This window comes from Balaenoptera musculus, chromosome 12, assembly GCF_009873245.2.
Source record: "Balaenoptera musculus isolate JJ_BM4_2016_0621 chromosome 12, mBalMus1.pri.v3, whole genome shotgun sequence".
Classification (NCBI taxonomy): Eukaryota; Metazoa; Chordata; class Mammalia; order Artiodactyla; family Balaenopteridae; genus Balaenoptera; species Balaenoptera musculus.
Window position 1 is genome coordinate 13,809,385 of NC_045796.1, and position 21,015 is coordinate 13,830,399.

A 21,015-nucleotide genomic window follows, 5' to 3' on the forward strand; every position below is an offset into this window, starting at 1 on the left:
AAGGTGCCCGCGAAGCCGCGGACCCCCGGCGCCGGAGGCCGGAGCTGCAACCGAGCCCCTCCGCGCTGTGGGCGCCAAGCCGAGGCGAGCGCGCGTGGGCCTGGCGGCCCGGGAGGGGCGGGGGGGGCGTGACTCAACCCGTCGCCCGCCCAGGAAAGAAGCTGCACCTCCGGCCGAGCCGGGCGAGGGGCTGCGCCCGCCCGCAGGGCGCATGCGCGCTGCCGAGAGGCTCCCGCTCCCTCCCCGCCCACCTCTCCCTCCTCCCCCTCCCCCCACCCCTCCCTCCTCGCCTCTCTCCCCTTCTCCTCGCCAGCGGGGTGCTGAAGTTGGGCGGATGGCAGCAAACAGGCTCCGCTAGAGGACCGAGCAGCTCAGCCTCGCGCCCCCGGACCCATCGGTGCGCTGCCCACACCTCCAGGCGACTGGGTAAGATGTTGCCTCTGATACCGAGCTGTGCTAAGTAAATGACATCAAAATGTCTGCTTTGCACCGGTGGATGAATTTTTTAAAGGTGGGTGGGGGGCTGCGGAGGTGAAGGAAAGAGGGGGCGGAGAGTGCAACTGCCTGTGCCCGGGCGGGGCAGTCAGCCAGCGCGGGGGTCTCGGCGCTGCCCGCGGCGCCGCGGGAGGAAGCCGGGGCCGCGCCGCTGGTTTGGGAAGTTGGATCCCGCGTTGCAGCCTCTGCGCGGTCCGCTCGTCGCCCTCCGGCTGCTGCGGACCGGCTGGGCGAGTGTCCTGCCCGTCCAGGGAACCTTCAGTCGGGTCCCCGGCGGAGAGCTGGGCGCCTTGGGGATCCGGCAGCGAGGGCCGGGGGCGGCGGGAGACCCCGCGGGGCGCGAGGACCTGCCGATTGGGGTGGCTGTTTGTTAGAAAAGCGAATGTGAAATTAACAGTGTCCAATCGACCGACCACCTCGGGGTGGTATTTTTTCTTTCTTCACCTTCGGGAAAATGCAGGTGGTGAAGGTGTGAGCCAAAGGGGGTGCAAAAATGCATACCTTGAGCATCGGTAAAATATCGGAGGTGTGTGGGTAGGGGGCGGGGGCCTCTTTTGTTCTTTCCCCTCCCTCTGGTCGGAGGGAAGGGAGTTCTAGTGTGCACGGCTTGAGGTAGGTTTCACAGCCTTCGAGGGGGCGAGGAGGTGGAACGCCTGCCAAGCCCCTAGCCGCTGCCCGGGTGGGTGTATCCGAGGCTCTCTTGCTAGAGGTGATGATGATTCTTTTCATTATCGATAGAATTACAGTTTAACAGCGGCTTGCCCGCCAGCCTTCCTCCTCCTCTCCCTCCTCTCGTGCTGCGGCATAGGCTGGGTGCAGACATTCGGCCGTTTCCTCTACTCCCTACCTCCCTGTCTCTGTGAAAAATGTCGGAGGGCTTGAGGATGGCGGAGAGACAGAGCTGGCCTCGGCAGCCGCGGAGGGGAGACGCTCCTCGCGAGCGGGAGGCTGCTGGCAGGGCGTCCCGGGCAGCCCGCGCAGCCTCAGGAGTCGCTGGGCTCCTGGAGACAGAGCAAGGGTCGCCCGGCCAAAAGGATGCGAGCCGTGCGGGGACCCGCCCTGCGCCCTCCGCCTCCATGCGGAGCCCGGGACACCCAATCACCTGGGACAATCTCGGTCGCTCCGGCAAGTCTGATCCTGGCTCCTGGCATAGTAGTTTTCCTAACCACTCTGACCCTTCGATAAACGTTTCCTTACTTAAAAGAGTCACTTGAAGGTTTGTCTAGAGAACTTTGCAATCTTCCCACAGTTGTTTCTTTTTCTTTTTAAAAATCGTTTTACAGCCAGACTATTTCCATCATGGGGTGGCTATCACAAACAATAGAGAGAAATCTTGTAGTTGGATTCCCATTTAGAATAAGCGTTTCTGAGACTGCCATCTGCATTTCCGGCGTTCATACATACTGGTTTTCCTGGTGATGAACCCTCTGAAAATCATTTAATTGGAGAAATGAGAAACAATTTTCACTCCTGTAATGAAAATTAATGTTTTTCTCTTGGTTTCATAGCTGCTAGACATTATGTGTGTTTAATACTTTTGAAAGCTGTGAAACACTTTGGGTAAATTGTATTTGTTTCTAAAATCCTTTGTGGCAACCATAGCAGGTATCTATGAAATACACACTTTGCACTGATATCTAATGAAAAGGTGATTTGTACTCATAACTTCAAATGAATGAGCAGTTTGACCTCCTCCAGTTAAGTTACTATTATTAAGCTGTTTCTTCTGTTAGCAGGAACTAAACAGTAATTAGCATACTCGTGGGAGAGGAGACTTATTCACTATTTTAATAATCTTAAAAACTATATTTAAAGAAATCGTGGTAGGGTAGTTTATTTACAATTTTTAGAAATGAGAAAACAAGTGTTTATTACTACAAAGGATTAGATGGTATCAGTTATTAAATAAGATGAATCGCCATGGCAATGACACCTGATCTCAGAGCCGTGGGCACTCATCCTTCCTCCTGAATTTGTAGTCTGAAAGATTAAGAGAACCACCTAATTTACAGAACAAACAACATAAGGTGTCTGTTGTGGCAGATTCTACCCTTTTTGCTCTGGTTCCTCAACTACTCCTTGGTGTTTAGTGGCCATGGAAGAGGATTAACAAGGAGGTTAATTTGCTATTCCTGTTCGTTAATAAGGCATCCATTTTCCTGCTCAAATAGATATCTCTCTGCTTTTAGGGCTCTTCCTACAGGGTCCTAATTTCTTTGAACTCATAATGTTGAAAGTCTAAGTCATTATCATTTCTATGGACTTTGTATACTTTTTAATAATAATAATTAAAAAAAAAACAACCAAAACATTCCTTAACATTTCTTACCACTAGGGCCAGGAGCTTTGAAGAAAAAGAGACATGTACATATCCTCACCCATGTGACCTTATTATAACAGCCAAATCTAAAACTAAATTGATAAAAATTCTGGTTGACTCACAGACTAAAAAGTAAGAAAGCATTCACCTGTTAATTTGCAGTTGTGGAGATAGTGGCCTTCATATTAGAGGCCCATTTGCTGAAAGGCATGGACTTTTCTGGAAAAGTGAAAGGTGGACATGGATGAGGAAATATGGAGCCAAGATGGATGGGAACCCATCCAACTGCATTTCTGCTGAGAATCCTTTTTCTGATAGTGTATCTCTGCTTACTTAACAAAGAAAATATTGCACCACCCAGAAGGGCAAATGCAAGGACCACTGTATACCCAGTGGATGAGAATAATTCTATGTGATGTTAAAAAGCATTTTATTTCATCTGATTACTACAGGTAGAGTATAAGCATGAATTCATTGTAGAGGCTTAAAACTGTATGACATTTCCAGGGGGTGTCCTGGATCCTCGGAAATATTATACGTTTTTATGGAAGGCTTAAAGAAATAAAAGTGTCCTTAGATGTAAGTAGCCAGGTCGTTTGATATTAGATTGATAGATACTCTCACCTTCACTATCTCTTCCCATCTCCACTTACCCCCCAAAGACTTCCCTAATATCCAAAGAAATTCCTTTATACTGTTATTCCTGCTGTTGTGCCGATACCTAGCACAATATCTGGCAAAAGGCAAGTGTTAAATAAGAACTTATTCAATGAATAAATTTTGCAGAATTAGCATGGTTCACAGAAGACTTCCAAGATTTTTACTTTTTTTTTTTTAGAAGAGTGCTCATATTCATTACAAATATACTAGTTTGAGATTCTAAAGATCATGTTCATGGTCCTACATCTTTGGAGGAAACCATTTTTAGAATTGTCACTTTGTGAATATGCATGTTTTTCCTATAATATTTCTATTGCTGATCTGTTTCCAAACAAAGTTTAAATTACCTGTGGGCAGGCATGGACACGATGAACACGAGCTTTGGGCCAAGTTGACCTTAGCTTTTGTCCTGGCTCCTCCATTTAATAGCTCTGTCGCCATGGTCAAGTTACTTACCAGCTCTGAGCCTCAGTTTCTTCAGATATAACAGCAGGGATAAAGACCCACTTCCTAAGATATTTGCAAGCATAAATGTAGTGCAATGTGTATAAAGTGCTGAACATGTGCCTCTCATGTTTCCCAATATCTAAAGAGCCGCTATTGAACATCTGGGGAAATTTACCACAGGTTCGTTTCCTGTGAATAAATGGGTCATTTTTAAAAGAATTAGAATCATATTGTAGAGCTTCATACTTGCTTTTATAAACAACTGACATTACTTTGTTGACGTTTCCCAAGAAATTGGAATTGGTATTTTTAGTATAATTTAGTGACTGCAAAATAATTCATCTTATGGCTGTCAATTTATTTGGCTATTCTTTCTTTTTTGAATGTTGACATTATTTACAATATTTTACTGTTTTAACTGATGTGCATCCTAAGGTGTAGGCTTTGTCTGCATATCTATGGCATTTTTTCCTTTAGGCTTGATACTTAGAACATCTAGTTCTCACCAACAAAATATCATCTTTTAAAAACTCTTTGCTAAATCTAAATGCCCATGGACAGATGAATGGATAAAGAAGATATGGTACATATATATAATGGAATATTACTCAGCCATAAAAAGAAATGAAATTGGGCCATTTGTAGAGATGTGGATGGACCTAGAGTCTGTCATGCAGCGTGAAGTAAATCAGAAAGAGAAAAACAAATATCGTATATTAACACATATATGTGGAATGTAGAAAGATGAACCTATTTGCAGGGAAGGAATAGATACGCAGACATAGAGAACAGACATGTGGACACAGTGGGGGGCAGGGGAGGGTGGGATGAATTGGGAGATTAGGTTTGACATAAATACACTATGTAATGTGTAAAATAGATAGCTAGTGGGAACCTGCGGTATTGCACAGGGAGCTCAGCTCCATGCTCTGCGATGACCTAGATGGGTGGGATGGGGGGGAAGGGAGGGAGGTCCAAGAGGGAGAGGATATAGGTATACATATAGCTGATTCACTTCATTGTACAGCAGAAACTAACCCAACATTGTAAAGCAATTATACTCCAATAAAAAATAAATAAAAATAAAAAATAAAAAATTTGTGCTAACTTGAGAGGTGAAAATGATATTTTTCAAACTTTTAATTCTTTGGTTACCAAGAATGCTGATAACTTTTTTGACATGCTTATAGCCATTTTTTCTGTCTCGAAGATCGCTTGTTCAAATCTTCTGCCCATTTTTCCATTGTATTCTGAATGATTTTATTATTTGAGGGCTAATGTTAATTTTAAAAGACAAGGCAAAAGCAAAGAAAGGAAATGCTTAGTGACAAAGAAGACACGTGGCAAAGACTACAGAGATCTTTGTGGTTGAATGGCTCTAGCTCAAATGGAGAGGCACGAACATCACCAAAGGCTGGAGGTGGATCAGCCACAGCATTAGAGCTGCTATGTTGTCCATAACATGCTGCCACCTGCCACCATGCTGGGGCCTTCCAAAGTGCACAGTTCCTTTTACTAGTTGAGGTCTGTCATTTTTCTGTTTGGGTACTATGCGCACACACTCACACCTTACTAACAAGAAGCATGTACATCACATGACAAGTTCTCAGATTTTCATTGATTGTTTCTGCCAGTTGCCAATGTTCTAGGGCAACTTTTGAGTTTTCCTGAGATAAATGAGATTAAAAGGAAATACGGGAGTAGATGGAGGTCCTCTAGAGCATTAATTGAAGTTTCTCATCAGAATGAAATCAATTAAGCTTCATTATAAAGCCATGCCATATTAGAATCCTGTCTTATCTCATTTTTAAACTGGAGGTGAAATTTAAATATTTAAAAGTTGAGACTAATCTAGTACCTGAATGAGCTCTGTATCTGTAGTGTTTCACACGATTCAGTGCTCTGATAAGTTCCCGGTTTTGAATTTTTAAATTCTGCGGCTATTGACAAATTTGGTTTCAAAAGCTTAAATATTTAGCTTGGAAAATCTATAAAGTCCCTTAGATATTAAACCACCTAGAAAGTGTAAAATTTTATAATTATTGCTGGTTCCAGTTTATCAAATATAGTAAAGCCTCAGTAATTCAGAATCAGTGAACCTGGAATCTATAATGAACAGGAGGCCCCTGTAGGAAGAGCAGTGAGCTCTGGTGGAAAAGAAAAGCTCGTTTCAAATAGACCTGGATTTGAGTTCTTGCTCTACTGTTTTCTAGATGTGCAGGCTTTTGCATTAAATTATATAAATGCTTTATACTTGAAATTCTAGAATGAGTAATAAACATCTAAAATCTCTCTGAATTCCTTAAACTTTGTATTTGAGATTTTTCAAAAAAAATCTCTGTGTCAATAAATATAACTTTATTATAGACAATGAATGTGGTTCACAAAGCAAATATTTACTTCCTTGGATTAGGTCACAGCCTTTTCACAGTACTTCTGATTGGCTATTGAAATACAAAGGTTTTAATTCAAGAGCCATGGCATTAAAAGAAAACAGACACAACCCAGGGGAAATTATGACATAAATGAAACGAGCAGGTAAGTGTTTATTTCATTTCTTTAATTATCTCGGGTCTTCCCAATGGCATCGTGAGTTAAATCCAGTGAGAACCTTTTGTGAAAGTTGACAACATTGTCTGTATCTCTAGTATCAATAAACGGTAGGGGCTTGTTTTTTTGGTATATTATGACAGGCTATCTATTCTAGAGATTTTAAGAGTCCATTTTGGTTCTAGGAAAACTACCCCATGTCTCCACCCTGTTTCCCTCAACTCTTCTACTTTTTTCAGGCTTCAATTAATCAAAATCAACAAATATTTGAAGGTCTGCTATAAGAAAAGTAGCAACCTATGAGATTTAATTTAGAGGGTGTGAAAAAGCATATGGAAAATTGCCCTTGAAAGAAAGAGACTTTAGAAGCAGCTTATGGAATTTGGTAGAAAGAGTGCAAATTTTGGATTCAAATAACCAGAGATTTAGCCTTAACTTTGTTGAGCCTTAATGTCATTATCTGTAAATTGAAGACTGATTGTACATACCTTAAAAATGTTGAGGGAGTAAGTGAAATTATGTCCATAATTTGTCATGTATTGACAATCACTATGCAACTCTTATATACTGTACTAGAATTAAATAATGAAAAATAAACCCAAGAATAATTAAAATAATAAATTAAATAATTAAAATAAACCCAAGAAACATCCTGTAGATAAGTGCTTGAAGGGATTTTCATTTCTTACCAGTATTTGTCTTAACTAATGGGTCCTTATTAATGTTGAGGCTGCTCTCCATGTGTCTGCTGTGTAATTCTTTCCTGACCAACTTGTTTAACCAACCTGTTAAGTGAACATTCATTCATTCATAAAATTCTTGAGCACCTACTATGTGCCAGGCTCTGTGATATGATTTTGGATGCAAAAAATTGATGCAACATGGCACCTTTCCACAAGTTCACATAGAAGCTTCTTCGACTTAGTATTATTTTGCCTTCGTCAGGTGAGCACTAGTCATTCTAAGTTTACAGGTCATAACTAGATACGACATGGAAGTAATGAACAAGGATCTCCTTCGGATTTAGGAATTTTAGGTTCATTGACCTCAAAGTGTAGAAATCTCTGCTCCTTCTACACTTTGAGGTCAGTGAGCCTAAAAGCTGCTAAGCAGAGGCTCAGATAAGGGGAAGGGAGAGCAGGAAGTGGCTCTGCTGGTGGATGATTTACCAACCGCCACCATGTCCAAACAACAGAAGACTCGAGGCTCAGCCCTCTTTGTGAACCCTCCCTACCTCCCAATTCTCTCTCATTAAAGTGAACAAATTGTCTGCATATATGTGTACTGTGCCTTTTTCCCCCTCACTTAAAGGCTACCCTGGGTAATCATCATAATATAATTTCAGGTATGTTAAAATGTTGGGGGAGGGGGTGAGCAAAGGGAGATAGAGAAAGTGATAGCCCCACCCTTCCTAAGGATCCGCATTTCCCATACAATAAAAATATTATAATTTTTTATCCCGATATTATTACAGTTCTTTCATTGATAACAATCTTTTTGTAATATAGTAAGTTGACCAGAAATCCAGAATAATCTTTTCAGATATGAAAAAAAAAACACATTTGATTTTGAAGAAAACCATCTTCAGCACCTACTTGTTGAAATCACTAGAGTGATCTCGAAATCTAGCAACTGGATTTATCCTGATCTAGGATGATTTGATACCATTTATAAAGTCAAGATGAAGACTTCAAGTCATTCCTAGCAAAATGTTGTGAACATGCAGTTAAATTGCCTGTATATGGTGATGAAAGATATTGACATTATGAATGAATTAACTTGAAAGTAAGCTAAACCCTCATTTCAGCCACCAAATTTAACTCGCTAATCATTAAACCTTTAATTGGGCTGTTAATAAGTAACTATATGTGCTAATTTGGGGTTTCAACCTATTTCTTTCTCAATTTATTTCACTCAGCACCACCATACAGCATTTTGCTGGTGACCTATGAGTTTAGTATGGTCAAGACTCACTGGATAAAAGCCCAGGAAAAATGAATATCTTTTTTGAAGGCACTAAGGCATGGTTATGCTATAAAGCAATATAATAACCAATATAATTTATAAACTGTTATGACTAACTGAATGCTGCATTTTGAATTAGAGTATTAAATAGTTTAATGTAAATTAGAGTACTAAATACTCCTGTGTGAATTGAAATATAAAATTTTTCCTTCCCTACTGTTTGGGTGGAATGTAACATTTCACTTCCCCATTTCTCTCTTACAGTATTACTAGCAGCAGTGGTAGTAGGAGTAGTAGAGATATTTCTACAGAGATAAATTGAAGAGGAAGGAGTATAATTTCTTTTTGTACATCAAACACTTTACAGAAAAATAGGTGCTTATGTTATTTTATATAATTTTTAGGATAGTCACACAATTTTGTGCCTGAAATTTAAAACATATCAAGAACTCAAATGTTAAATCTGTCAGGGAAAAACACGAAAACAAAAAAAAACCCTGCTGTTTTATTTCATTCTGCTGGTCAAGAATAAACTGGCCTACTGTTCTTATATTAATTCACTTGCTTCTCAGAATAATCCTATGAAGTAGGTTCTATCATGTTGGTCTGTCTCTCTGTATTTTATAAACAAGGAAACTGAAGCAAAGAAAAGTTAAATAACTTGCCCAGAATTAGTCGCTATTAAGTGGCAGCCTGTGTCTTTAACTTCATTTCTGCGGATTCTAAGACTTGATCCTCAAGACCAGGGGTTGGCAAATCACAGCCAATGGACAAACATCTGGCCCACTGCCTATTTTTGTTAATAAAGTTTTATTGGAATACACACACACACAAGAATAAACTGGCCTGATTGTCATATCTCTGCTAGTTTATGAGTAAGTGATGTTGACAATTTTGATTCAAGCTATTAGAGCCCATGTTTTCTTCATCAGCTCATGCCCAGTAATCTGAATTTTTGCTGTTGAAGAAATATTTCAGACTAAATTACCTTTAGTAAATCCAGTGTTTAATGACCCGCCTATATTTATATAAGTGATGGATTTAGTTGAAGGATATATTTATGTATAATTTTTAATGCTGAAAACCAAGGGATAGAGAAATCCTTGTATACTGGAATTGTTGCCAAAATTTAATATTTTGAAAAGATGTTTTATGTGTCAATGTTTGAGAATATGGGTGTGTTTTCCCTTTTTGTTTATGGGTTGAGAGCAGGAAATAACTGACCTGATGCCTGTGCAATCATAGCCAAGCGCTGGGGAGGGGATGATACAGACTTGAGAATCCAAGGGGAGACGCCAATGAGGTAAGAAAGAAAGTCAAGTAAAAAGCAGGAAGGCTGGGCTCAGAAAACGAGACTATTAGCTAAAAACTTATTACGTCTTAAGGTATGATATCATTCAGTACATTATTATGTAACTCTGCTGTATTGTGTAACCACCTCCAGTTTCATAAATTCGTGTGACCTAATCTTAAGAAGGTAATTTTTTCCATTAATTCAGTAATTTCATTGACTGAACATCTGAGTAATACAAGTGGTGTGTCATGAGGTAGAATTTCATTAAATAAATGTTAATTCCAGGAAGGAAAAAATGTACAGCACTTTTCTTGACCTGACATAGGTTATGATGAATAGTTACAAAATTCTTGTAGGTGATACCCAAATTCAACAACATTGATAAAAAAATCTGCTCCAAATTTTCTATTTAAATGTAACTACTCCTAAATCCATCTTATATAAAATTAACTTTATTTTTGTGACATAAAGGGATCTTTACACTTTGCTTTATAATACCAGCAATGAATAAATGCACATGTGAAGCTTTGTTTTATTGAGCAGTGGGCAGTACAATGACTTAATGTCTAAACTATTTATTAAGACTTCGGGGGAGTGACAAGTGTGCTTGAAGGAGATTATTTTTAAGGACATGTGGATTTATGGCTTAGTAGGAACACTGAAAATACTTATTTAGTGAAGCTGCTTATTACAGCCAAAATCAGCATTGGCACTGAGTATACTGGCCTCTGACCACTAGCCCCAGGAAAGTCCCAGTCTGGTTAGATCTCAGGAAAAAAGAAGGAGGTCATGTGCTTGAAAGTACAGCTCACAATCTAAAAAATTAAATTATGAACAGGCAGAAACAATGGAAAGAGAGAGTGGTCTTTTGGTGCACCTATAAATATGCCTGCGTGGGTCTGATTTTCCAAGTGTTTGCATTTGATTCACCACTTGCCTTCATGTTCAGCTACTTAGTCCTTTCACCCTTTTTGTTTCCTGCCTCCTTATTCACAATTAATGCAACTAACTAGAGCCTTACTCTGGAATTGGGAATAGTATAATTAAATAAATCATAGCCAAGGCTAAAGGAAACTAAAGACTAGTTGAAGAAAGAAAATATGTATGTAAATTGGGATTACTGTTATATTCTAGGAGCGAAATAAAATACTGTGAGGAATTTTAGATTCATTTTAGATGGCCAGACCAGGATCTGGCAAAAGTTTATTTGAGGTGGTAATATTTTCTCAAACTATTGAAAGTCGGAAATTTTTTTTTAACATCTTTATTGGAGTATAATTGCTTTACAATGGTGTGTTAGTTTCTGCTGTATAACAAAGTGAATTAGCTATACGTATTGTATATGTGTGCCACATCTTCTTTATCCATTCATCTGTTGATGGACACTTAGGTTGTGAAAGATGGAAATTTGACAGGCAAAGAATGGCCTTCCAGGCTCAAAGACAATGTAAAGAAAAAAAAACACAGGACTAGGAAAAGTTGAAAAATACTTTGTGGCACAGTTTTCCAAAAATATATAGTACATGCAGGAAATCACAGGATAAAGCCAAGAAGGAGACAGATACTGGCAGGTGTTAATATGCAAGTGAAAAGCTAGCATTGTCCTTGACAGACCCAGAGCGCCATGGGCACCATATGAGTAGGGGATTACAGGGTGAGGACTGTGCATGTCAGGTCTGGGCAGTGGGGATGAGAAAGGCAGCAGGAAGACGGGTTCAGCCGTCCAGGTGAGAGAAGATGAGGCCTGAACTGGGAAATGGCCAAAGGCCAACCCAAGGCAGTAGGAAGATGATGTCATGAAATCACGTTCCACTCAGAACCTTCAGGATTTGGTCACCAATGAGATTTAGAAGATGTGAAAAGGCCCTTAAAGCTGATTTAGAAGATTTGAGCCTGTGTATCTAGGTAATACAGATGCCATTAAGACCTGGAGAAACCAAACTGATGAAGAGGTTAGGGAGGAAGTAAGCTGAGGTCAGCTTGGGGAAGGGTTTGCCACACCCATCAGAGTTCTAGCAGATGTTTCGCAGGCTGTGGATTAAAAGCCCGGTTGATTCAGTAGGAAGCAGCAGGTCTGCTCTTAAGCTATGTCAATAGAGGCACAGAGTGTCTAGAATGAAGTTGATGACACTTCTGCAGTATTCTGCATTTTTCAAACCATAACTAGAATACTGTTGTGAACTTCTTTCCTCTGGACACCGTGTTAAGAGGTTTGCGATACAGATGGTTAAATGAACAAAAGCCAGTAATTCATGTGAGAACTGATTATTGGAGGCATTTGTACTTTCTTAACCTGGAATAGAGTGGTCCCCCTAGAGAATATGTGTGTTTCTCCATTTTGGGAAGAGCCATGTGAAATGATTAGACTCATTTTAAATTGCCCCAATGACATAATGGGAATAATAAAACCATATGGCAGAGTTGTAAGGAGATAATATGGGCAATGCCCTGGCACACATTTGGCATTTAGTGTATCTTAGCTCCAACTGTTACTCTTAAAAATAGCATTAGAACCAGTGGGCACATGTCACTGAGATAGATTTTGCCATCCTATTAGGAATAACTTTTCAAAAGTCGAAGCTGGCTTGGTAGATGGGCTGCCTTGAAAAGTGGTAAGTTTACTGTCAAATGCTCAATGGACAAAGAGCTGGCAGAGATGTTATAGAGGAGAGTGAAGGGTTAGGAGGGTAAAAACTGCAGGCCTTCATTCTGACTCCAAGGTGCAAATCGTTCCAGGGAATTTGGAATGCAAACTCAGGAGAGAGGCTAAAGCTAGAAATAAACCTTGAAAATCTTTTACTTAGAGGTGACAGTAGTAAGTGATTGCCAAAGGAAAACGTGTAGAGAGCAGTGAGAGCTTAGAATAGAATCCTGGAGGATATCTACATTGAATGAGCATGTGGGAAAAGAAGGAAACTAAAATACATACATATATATATATATATATATATATATATATATATATATATATATATATATATATATATATATATATATATATACATTCATACATAAGATGGTCAGAATGAAAAAAAAAGTGTTAAAAAGAGAATGAAGACACTGTAGTATACCATGAAACCAAGGAAGTGGAATTGTTTTTAACCAGTTTTCTTCATATTTATAGTAATCTTCTAAAAAGATTGGAAAAGGGAGACAGTTTAAAGAAGGAAGAGCAGCTGAGTTATGTCACGTGACAGAAAGGGTAAGATCAGGACCAAGGCGACACGTTAGATTTTGCAATGAGGAAGTTACTTGTGATTGTCTAGAAAGCACTTGTGATTAATGATTTATACACTTCCTATTTCCAAAAGGTTTGAGGCAGCTTAAATAAAAGCACTTTCACAGAGGGCAATGAAGATTAAACAAAATAAAGATAAGAAGCCACAAAGAGAAATAAATGGGGGGAGGGAGTGAACGGCCACAAGACATGGGTAGGATTGTTATCATAATAGGAGCGCTACATTTCAGCTCTGAGGTTCCAGCAGCCAAAATAAAAGGGTTTACAGGACAGGTTACCTAGAACCCGTTAATGAAAGAAAACAGTTTTTCAGGAGCTTTTTTTTTTTTTTATTCCCCCGGCACTAAGTTTTGTGAATTGTATATTCTATGGATTCTTAGATAAGGAACAGTGACATATTAGACAATGGGTCAACAGTGGTTCTGCTGAATCAGGTGCAGGCTTGCTTTGAATTGCTATTTCTTTTTTAAGCCCTTGAAGGTTAAGTATATAGTATTAAGATGAAGTCTGTAAAAGCCAGTAAGGCATTGATAATTTTAGACGAGACGGGCATCTGGATACTCCTGAGTCTGAAAAATCGCATATAAAATAGCATTAGAGACGAGGGCATCCTAAACAGGAGATACTAGGACAGTTCCAGGAACACGGGGGAGAGAGGGCACTATGTGCCTTGAGACCTCAGGTCCTTTGCACATCCCACCCCCTCTAGCTAAACTACTGTCCTCCTGATCTTTCTCATCACCCACATTTCAGTTCAAACGTCACCTCTTTAAAGAGACTTTTTCTCTACTCTCTGACTAATGTTGGCCCTTCTTTATTCCTTCCTTCATCTGTCACTTTTTCATAATAACCTGCTTTATTTAATTCATAGCACTTACTGCACTGTTAAGTTATTTTATTTATTACCAGTCTCCCTCCTTCCAACAGAGAGAATGTAAATTAGTACACCAGACAATGCCAGGAACAGAGTAGGTGCACCATATGTGGAAGGAAGGAATGTTTTGTGGATGGGGAGGAACTCAGTTCAGTATCGATGTGATAAACTAAATGGATGGTAGTTCTGGCAACAGAGTCAATTCTCCCTAAAGTGCTAGCTCAGAGGAGGAGGAGGATTCTGATCATGACAAATTTTGTGCTGGGAATTTTAAGAACACTGGGGCTTGGGAGAAGAGCACAGATTCTCTGTACATTTTCCTTTCCACTCACGAAGCAGGGGTACTGATATGAATGGTATGTTCATGAACATTCATTCATTGATCAGGGTTCTAAGGGGAGGAGCTTAGGGAAGCATACCAAGGGCCCTACATTGTGGCAAATTCCCTTTTCTTCTACTTTTGGATACGACTGTTTAACATTACCCACTTAACTTTTGAAGAACATCTTTCAAAAATATCGTATGCTATTTTAGCATAAATCACGTTGCAGGACTCTTTCTAAAAGTAAATAGCTATTAGGTGCCTCTCCTGTTATGATCCCTCCTGACAACGAACAATAAAACCCCTATTGTGTTAGGGAGTGTCATTGTTGGGGGAGGGGGCACGTGTATGTTGGCAGCCCAAGGAATGCATCAAAATGGCCTCAAGTATAAATCAAGTCGCTGACATACAAATAGAAAAGCAGAGGTGCCCGTTGAGAGAAGCTCCTGCATACTGGAGAGGAAACCGGACCCAACGGATGCAAGACTGAGGCCAGAACAGGAGGTGAGCCTGAGAACACATGGAGCATAGACTAGTTGCTTGAACGAACTATGGAGAGGAGAGGACTAAATAGAGGAGAGGTCGTGGCAGCTTGAGGTGGGCAGTAGAACCCAGGAAAACTTGTTTTCAACATTTATTTTAGGCTTGGAGAGGACTAGGGTTGTTGGCAGTGAGAAGCAAAACCATCAGTGGAGAAGGTTTGGGGAGAATGCCATGAAATTTCTTGGAGCACCGATTTTATTCATTCCTGAGAAATGTAAAATGTTTCTATATCAAAATAAAAACAAATATTAGGAAACAGCATATAATATTTATCATTCATTCATTCATTTAATGTTAGACCTAATGCTTGGAAGGAATTTTGATTACTTGAGCCCTATTTTGGGCTTTGCTTCCAGACTCTAAGGTACAAGTCTGGCATTTTAGAGGTAGTGGAATTTCCCCAAAGTTATAGACAGGCAAGGGATTTTAGAATCATAGAGCATAATAAGCTCAAAAGGCACCTTGAAACTATCTGAGTCCACAAAAATAATGGGTTCTTTTTTTCCGTCATCTCCTCATCTCTAATATTTTAACTCATAGGCAGAAGAAAGATGTCGTGGGACAAATATTACAAATTGGTTTTTTTTTTCTAATGGCTTTACTGGAAGCATCCAAAATGACAAAAAGTGTTTTCAGCTTAGAAGAAGGCAGAATAAAAAAAAAATCTAGTTTTCCTTGCATGCTGAATGAGGAGTTTTGATCATAATATTAACTATATTACTTAGTCATTTACCAAATGTTTGGCTGTTAAAATAAACAAGTAAACAAAGAATTTCCTACTTACAGTTTGTTAAATTGTTCCACAGGGGATGTTGATCTAACAAGTGTTGCCTTTGTGTAATGAGCAAAAGTAAATTACCATAGTTTTGACCAGGTATGAATGCAAGTTTCAAAATGAAAATGAGTGTCAAAAGAAGTCACAAATTCATTCGGAAAGCAGCTTTTTGAATGCAATATGAAATAAGGTTGATTTTCATATATGTTCATTCTCTTATTTGAAGGCAGAGTAGTGAACTGTCATTCAAAAGTAGAGAGATAAACAGGAAATTGAAGTTCAGATAATAGAAATTAAAGGAAGAAATCAGTGTTTAACTGCAGCTCTTTCAAACCACAGAACAGAAACCAAATTCGCCTTCTGTAATGTTTTGTGGTTGGTTGTTTCTAATGTCCCACTCCATTTGGCTTCCATAGGAAAATCTGGGAAGGAAGAACAAGTGATTTTGGAAAAAAGTTGTAAAGTAAAAGGAATTGATGCTGAATGAGAGGCAGAATTTTTACATATGGTTCATCCAGTGAAGTTTCTCTTTTAACAAATGCTTATTGAGCATCTACTATGTGCCAGGCTCTGTTCTGGGAGATTCAGATTTAGAGAACAAAACAGACAAAAATGCCTGCTTCCATGAGGCATATATGTTTGATCTTTGATTTTTTTAATTGACGGATAGAGGGAATCCTTTGTAAAAGCATTCAGGGTCCTTTGTAAAGCTGGGTTATCAAATATATGTACAGGTAATGTATTACTAATAATATATAGTATATGCATATGTTATATATATATATTTTTTTCTTTTACTCCTCCATTAATTGCAAATAAATGAGGCTAAATGAGAGAGTACCAAAGGCATAGTGGCTGTATCAGACCGAAATATAATGGGAATTTTCTACATTTAATTCTTTAAGAAACTGACATGACATCAGTCCATTTCAAATCAATATATTGTACTACTCCAAATATATTAATTGCAGTTCAGAAGATACCAGAATGAGAGGTCAGAGGAAGGAGAGTCCACTATCCTGCCTTCTCTCATTCAAGGAAATATAGAGCTGATAACATCGCAAGTTCTGGGCACCAGGGGGAGAAGTGAGCTCATTTTTCTTAGGCTAGAAATCTGACTTCCCTCCAGGAATTTCCCAGGAGTGAGCTGCCTATTTTATCTTTATCCCTTAGCTGTTTCTTGCATTTGCCTGCCAAACTTGCTTCCTAGTGTTCTGGGCTCTGAGATATATTTCAGAGAATTTAGAGCATAATTCACTGATGTAGAATTTTGAGGAACATCAGAAAATTTAGATCGCATTTAACAGAGGTAGAAAACCAAAAGGAATATGTTCCTGAAATGTGTATTTAGGCAATAAGATAGGAATGCAGTTTTACTGTGTCTGAGCTCTTGGAAAAAATTATATATGGAAGGAGCATAATGTGCAGAGCCAGAATGGGAGTGAAACGAATAAAAATGAATAAAGCTGTAAAAGAGAAGAGGCAGCTTAAAATTATGAGGAAGGATGTGGTACTTTTTTTTTTTTTTTTTTTGACAGGTGTTTAGCAGATTGCCCTATAACTGACATTACTCAGAGTTTCCAATTATATTATAGGAGAAACAATATTTCCTAAAAGAACTCACATGAAGCAATCTGACCTCCCCTTTTACCTGTGATTTGTTTTGGTTCATAATGACATATGCAGAATCACAGAATGGCTTTGTTTTCAAGGATGGCATTGAAGCAAGAACTGATGAACTATCAAGAGCTGTTAGGGATTTGATCGCTACCAAGGGGAAATGACGGAAAGAAATCTGAATGTATTCCAAGAAAATAAGTACCTAATGCTCTGGTTGGTATTTTATTTGTTTTGCAATGATGGACTTTACAAATTTACAAGTATTCCACCTCCACTTGGCGATAATTTAAGGCTGAACACAGCAAGTGATATTTTTACAGCTGAAACTTTTAAATAATAATTTTTAAAGTTATGTGTTTTGGGATGGCATTAAAATTTAATTCTCATAGTGCCTGATATGATAGAAAATATGGTATAGACTTTAAGAAGTTTATTTTTACTAGTAATTGTTTTATACAATGTGAAAATTTTATTATAGAATTTATTTAGTTTAACTTAAAAGAACAGTTAAAGACTTCATAGTGAGATGAAATCAATTTAAAGTGTTAAACTTGTGTTGAACTTGTTTTTTGACACTTTACATATAACTATAATATTAGATGTTTGCAAAAAACTTGGTGCACCAGTGGTTCTGAGTATACTGCTAAAATGATGTTTAATCTTGAGATGGGATTTAGGAGAACCGAGTTCTGGCTATAGCTGTAAAGCTGCTCAGTGGACTCATGAATCCTGGCATGACAAAGAACTGTAATATTCAGATAAGGTCACTGTCAATGTCATCATGACATTTATGGTGGCTCCCACTTGCCATCTGGGATTGCTGATCAACAGTGGCCCCTGATGCTTCACGAAGTAGTGAATTCTCTCTCTTAAAGGAAGATTTCAGATGCAGACTCTATATTGTTTGAGGATGAACCTCTCCATTCCCTTTCTTCCACCACTGTCCTACTTGCAAAGACTAATATACATACTTACCTCCAGAAAATGGTTTCTACTATGCCACTCCTGTGCCTTTGCTCAGACATTTTTTGCCTAGGATGCTGTACATGTGTCCCTTCACTTTTCTAAATCCGACCATCTTTGAAGGTCTCAGCTCAAGTCCTGAGACCTTCACAAATCCTTGTCTGGCCACCTCCAAGTGGCCTCTCCCTCTACGGAAACTTTCTACCTCATAACAATGACACTTGTATTCTTTTCTTCTCCATGAGCAAACCCTTTCCCTTCCCATATTCTTATCAAAAGGTGGCACCTACACAGTCACCCACGCTGGAACACCAACAGTCAACCTTGACTGCCCCCCCTCACACCCTGCTCATATCTAACCTATCCCTAACCTAGGCTTAGTCTACCTCTTGGGTACTTCTTACCTCTGCCCCATTCTCCATTTCTGCTCTTCCTAATTCACCATCAGCATCTTGCCTGCACTACTGCAACAACCTCCTTGCCAGCATTCTCACTTCTCTCCACCTGTCCTTCACACTGGTACCAGAATGACCAAACATGTCACTCCTGATGCTGCCTTATACTTAGGAAGCATGCACTGTCTCCCCATCATCCGTGGATAAAATTCAAATACTTTGCATGGCTCTGTCCCTGATTCCTCCCTCCCTGTCTGCCCCCATTGCTCTTTTATTCTCAGGCACCTAATACCCCAGTCACACTGAATGAATGAATGAGCCTTTCTTTAAAAGGTAGGCCAAGCTATTGTAAGTCTCCTGGTTTTTGCTCGTGTTGTTTCCTCTAGATGGAATGTTTTACCTGCCTTTATGTACCTGGAAAATCTCACCTTACATATTGCTTTCAATAGAACTACCTCTGGTTACTGCAGGCGTAAATCTGTGCTTACTCCTCCACAAGGGAAAACTTGATACAGACTTTTATGATCTCGCAGCCAAGTTATAAGCTTATTGAAAGTAGGGATCAATTTTTTTGAGGGTTGCAGAAGCTTTTCTTAAAAAGCCCCATGCAAATAATAGGTCTCTAATAAGTATTTATGTATTAGCTCTCTGTGAAGCTGGAAGCTGACCTGTCAACACTCTTTGAAATAAGTCATGCTTTATAACCCAGCAACAAAGTAGACACAAAGTAACATCTGTTTGCCAGGTAGCCCAAGATTAAATTGGCCTGATGCAGTAGACATACTTGGGATGCCTAGGAAGGAGTCACTGAAATTGACCAGATTCCAAATCCCATGAGGCTACTCTGCCTAAGGTTATTATCTTGCTTTGAGTGAATCCCCAAATCCTCATGCTGGCCTGCAAGGCCCTGTGTGATCTGTCCACACCTCCCTCTCCAGCCTTCTACCCCTACCCCATACCTCTTTGACTCCATCACCTTCCACTCTCCCCGCTTGCTACTTGGCCCAGACATACAGCTTCTTATCTGTTCATGCAGTGGGCCAGAGTATTCCCAACTCAGACCCTTGGTTCCTCCTGCCTGGAATGTTCTTCCCACAGACATCCATGTGGCTCACTCCCTTACCGCCTTTATCTTTCTTTGTTCAAATGTCACCTCTCAGGGACACCTTCCTTGACCACTGTTTAAAATTGCAAGCTGCTCCTCTCTTTCACCTTGTTTCTCTGAATAGTACTCAGAAGTTCTGTGTGATTGTTATGTCTTTTATTCACTACTGTATCCCAGGTACCAAACAGAGCCTAGCTCAAAGTAGCCGTTCAATAAATATTGGTTTAATAAATCAATGGATCCATGTGACATTTGCAACAGTTCTTCCTATATATCCAACAGATATATTTCTCTTTGAACAAACTTTATGTCCATGATCCAATTTCAGGCCTGGTAGTTAGTTAATGTCTGACCTTAGTCAAATATGGTTTGGATTAAGAGTCATTTATCTTGGGTTTCACTCCTGGCTCTGTCACTTTCTAATTATGTGACGTTGAGCAAGTCATTCCATCTTCCTGGGTACGGTTTGTCTCATTTTTAAAACAGGGTTAATAATACCTAATGAATTACTAGGAATAGGACAAACTATAAACTTCTGTAAGCATGTTAGTTGGTAACTATTTTTATTTATTATCTGTGGGAGGAGTTGAAGAGGCAACATGGCATAATGAAGAGTTTGAACATAATAATCAAACAGATATGGATTTGACTTCTGTCTCCAGCAGAATTCAATTAACTGAATTCAATAACTCCAGAATTATTAACTGTATGACTCTGAGAAAATTTGCCTCCTTTTCTATAAATACAGAAGATATTTTATTCATTTCAGAACGGATTGAAATACCAAATGAAGTAACATAGTATACCATGTTTCAACAGTTCTAAGATGCACATTTTTTCACATTTTAACATCTCAGAAATCAGTATGCACTTTACAACCGATGCTGTCTTCAGTTCAGTGATATGTGGTATGTACTTCAAAAGTTTCATATGTGAAGCATGATGGTAATTACAGTTCAGAATCTTTCAGGTCACTGACAATTTTAAGATATTTTCCTCTCTTCCTTTATTGGGAAAAAGTAGCCTTCAGTGAATAATGATAAAGTGGTCAATTTTGTCTTAAAATATTTAATAGCCATTATTTTGACAGGTTGTCTTTAAACTTTGTTTTTCTGATTTTACCCAAAAGAAAAGAAATTACAAATTAACTTAAAGCATTAACCACAAAGTAATTTGCTCAGTTTATTTCCTCTTAATAAGAGGAAGGCACTTTGTTTTTCTGTGTCCCTCTCCCTGTGTCTTCACCTCTAGTTTGGTTTAGCTTTCTCTCCCCTTTGGTTTGGTCATGAAGGGCAAGAATAGAAGAATATCCTGGCAACCCAGCGCCTCACTGTAACATAATACGGTTGCTAGGAGAAGAGAGTAGCAGCTGCACTTGAAAAGCACACGTGGCTCTCTCATCCCAGAGGAGCCTGTGGGCTGTGGCCGAAACCCACAGATCGAGACAGC

The 21,015-nt window shown here is 39.4% G+C and overlaps 1 protein-coding gene across 2 annotated transcripts in view; it reads left to right on the forward strand.

The window, feature by feature from the left end:
- Window positions 1–291: 291 nt before the first annotated feature.
- Window positions 292–21,015, forward strand: part of RGS17 (regulator of G protein signaling 17) — a 96,942-nt gene continuing 76,218 nt past the window's right edge. For both annotated transcript variants that reach the window (XM_036871371.1, XM_036871370.1), the window contains exon 1: window positions 292–426. The gene's annotated coding sequence lies outside the window, so the exon portion shown is untranslated. The remainder of the gene's footprint in view (window positions 427–21,015) is intronic.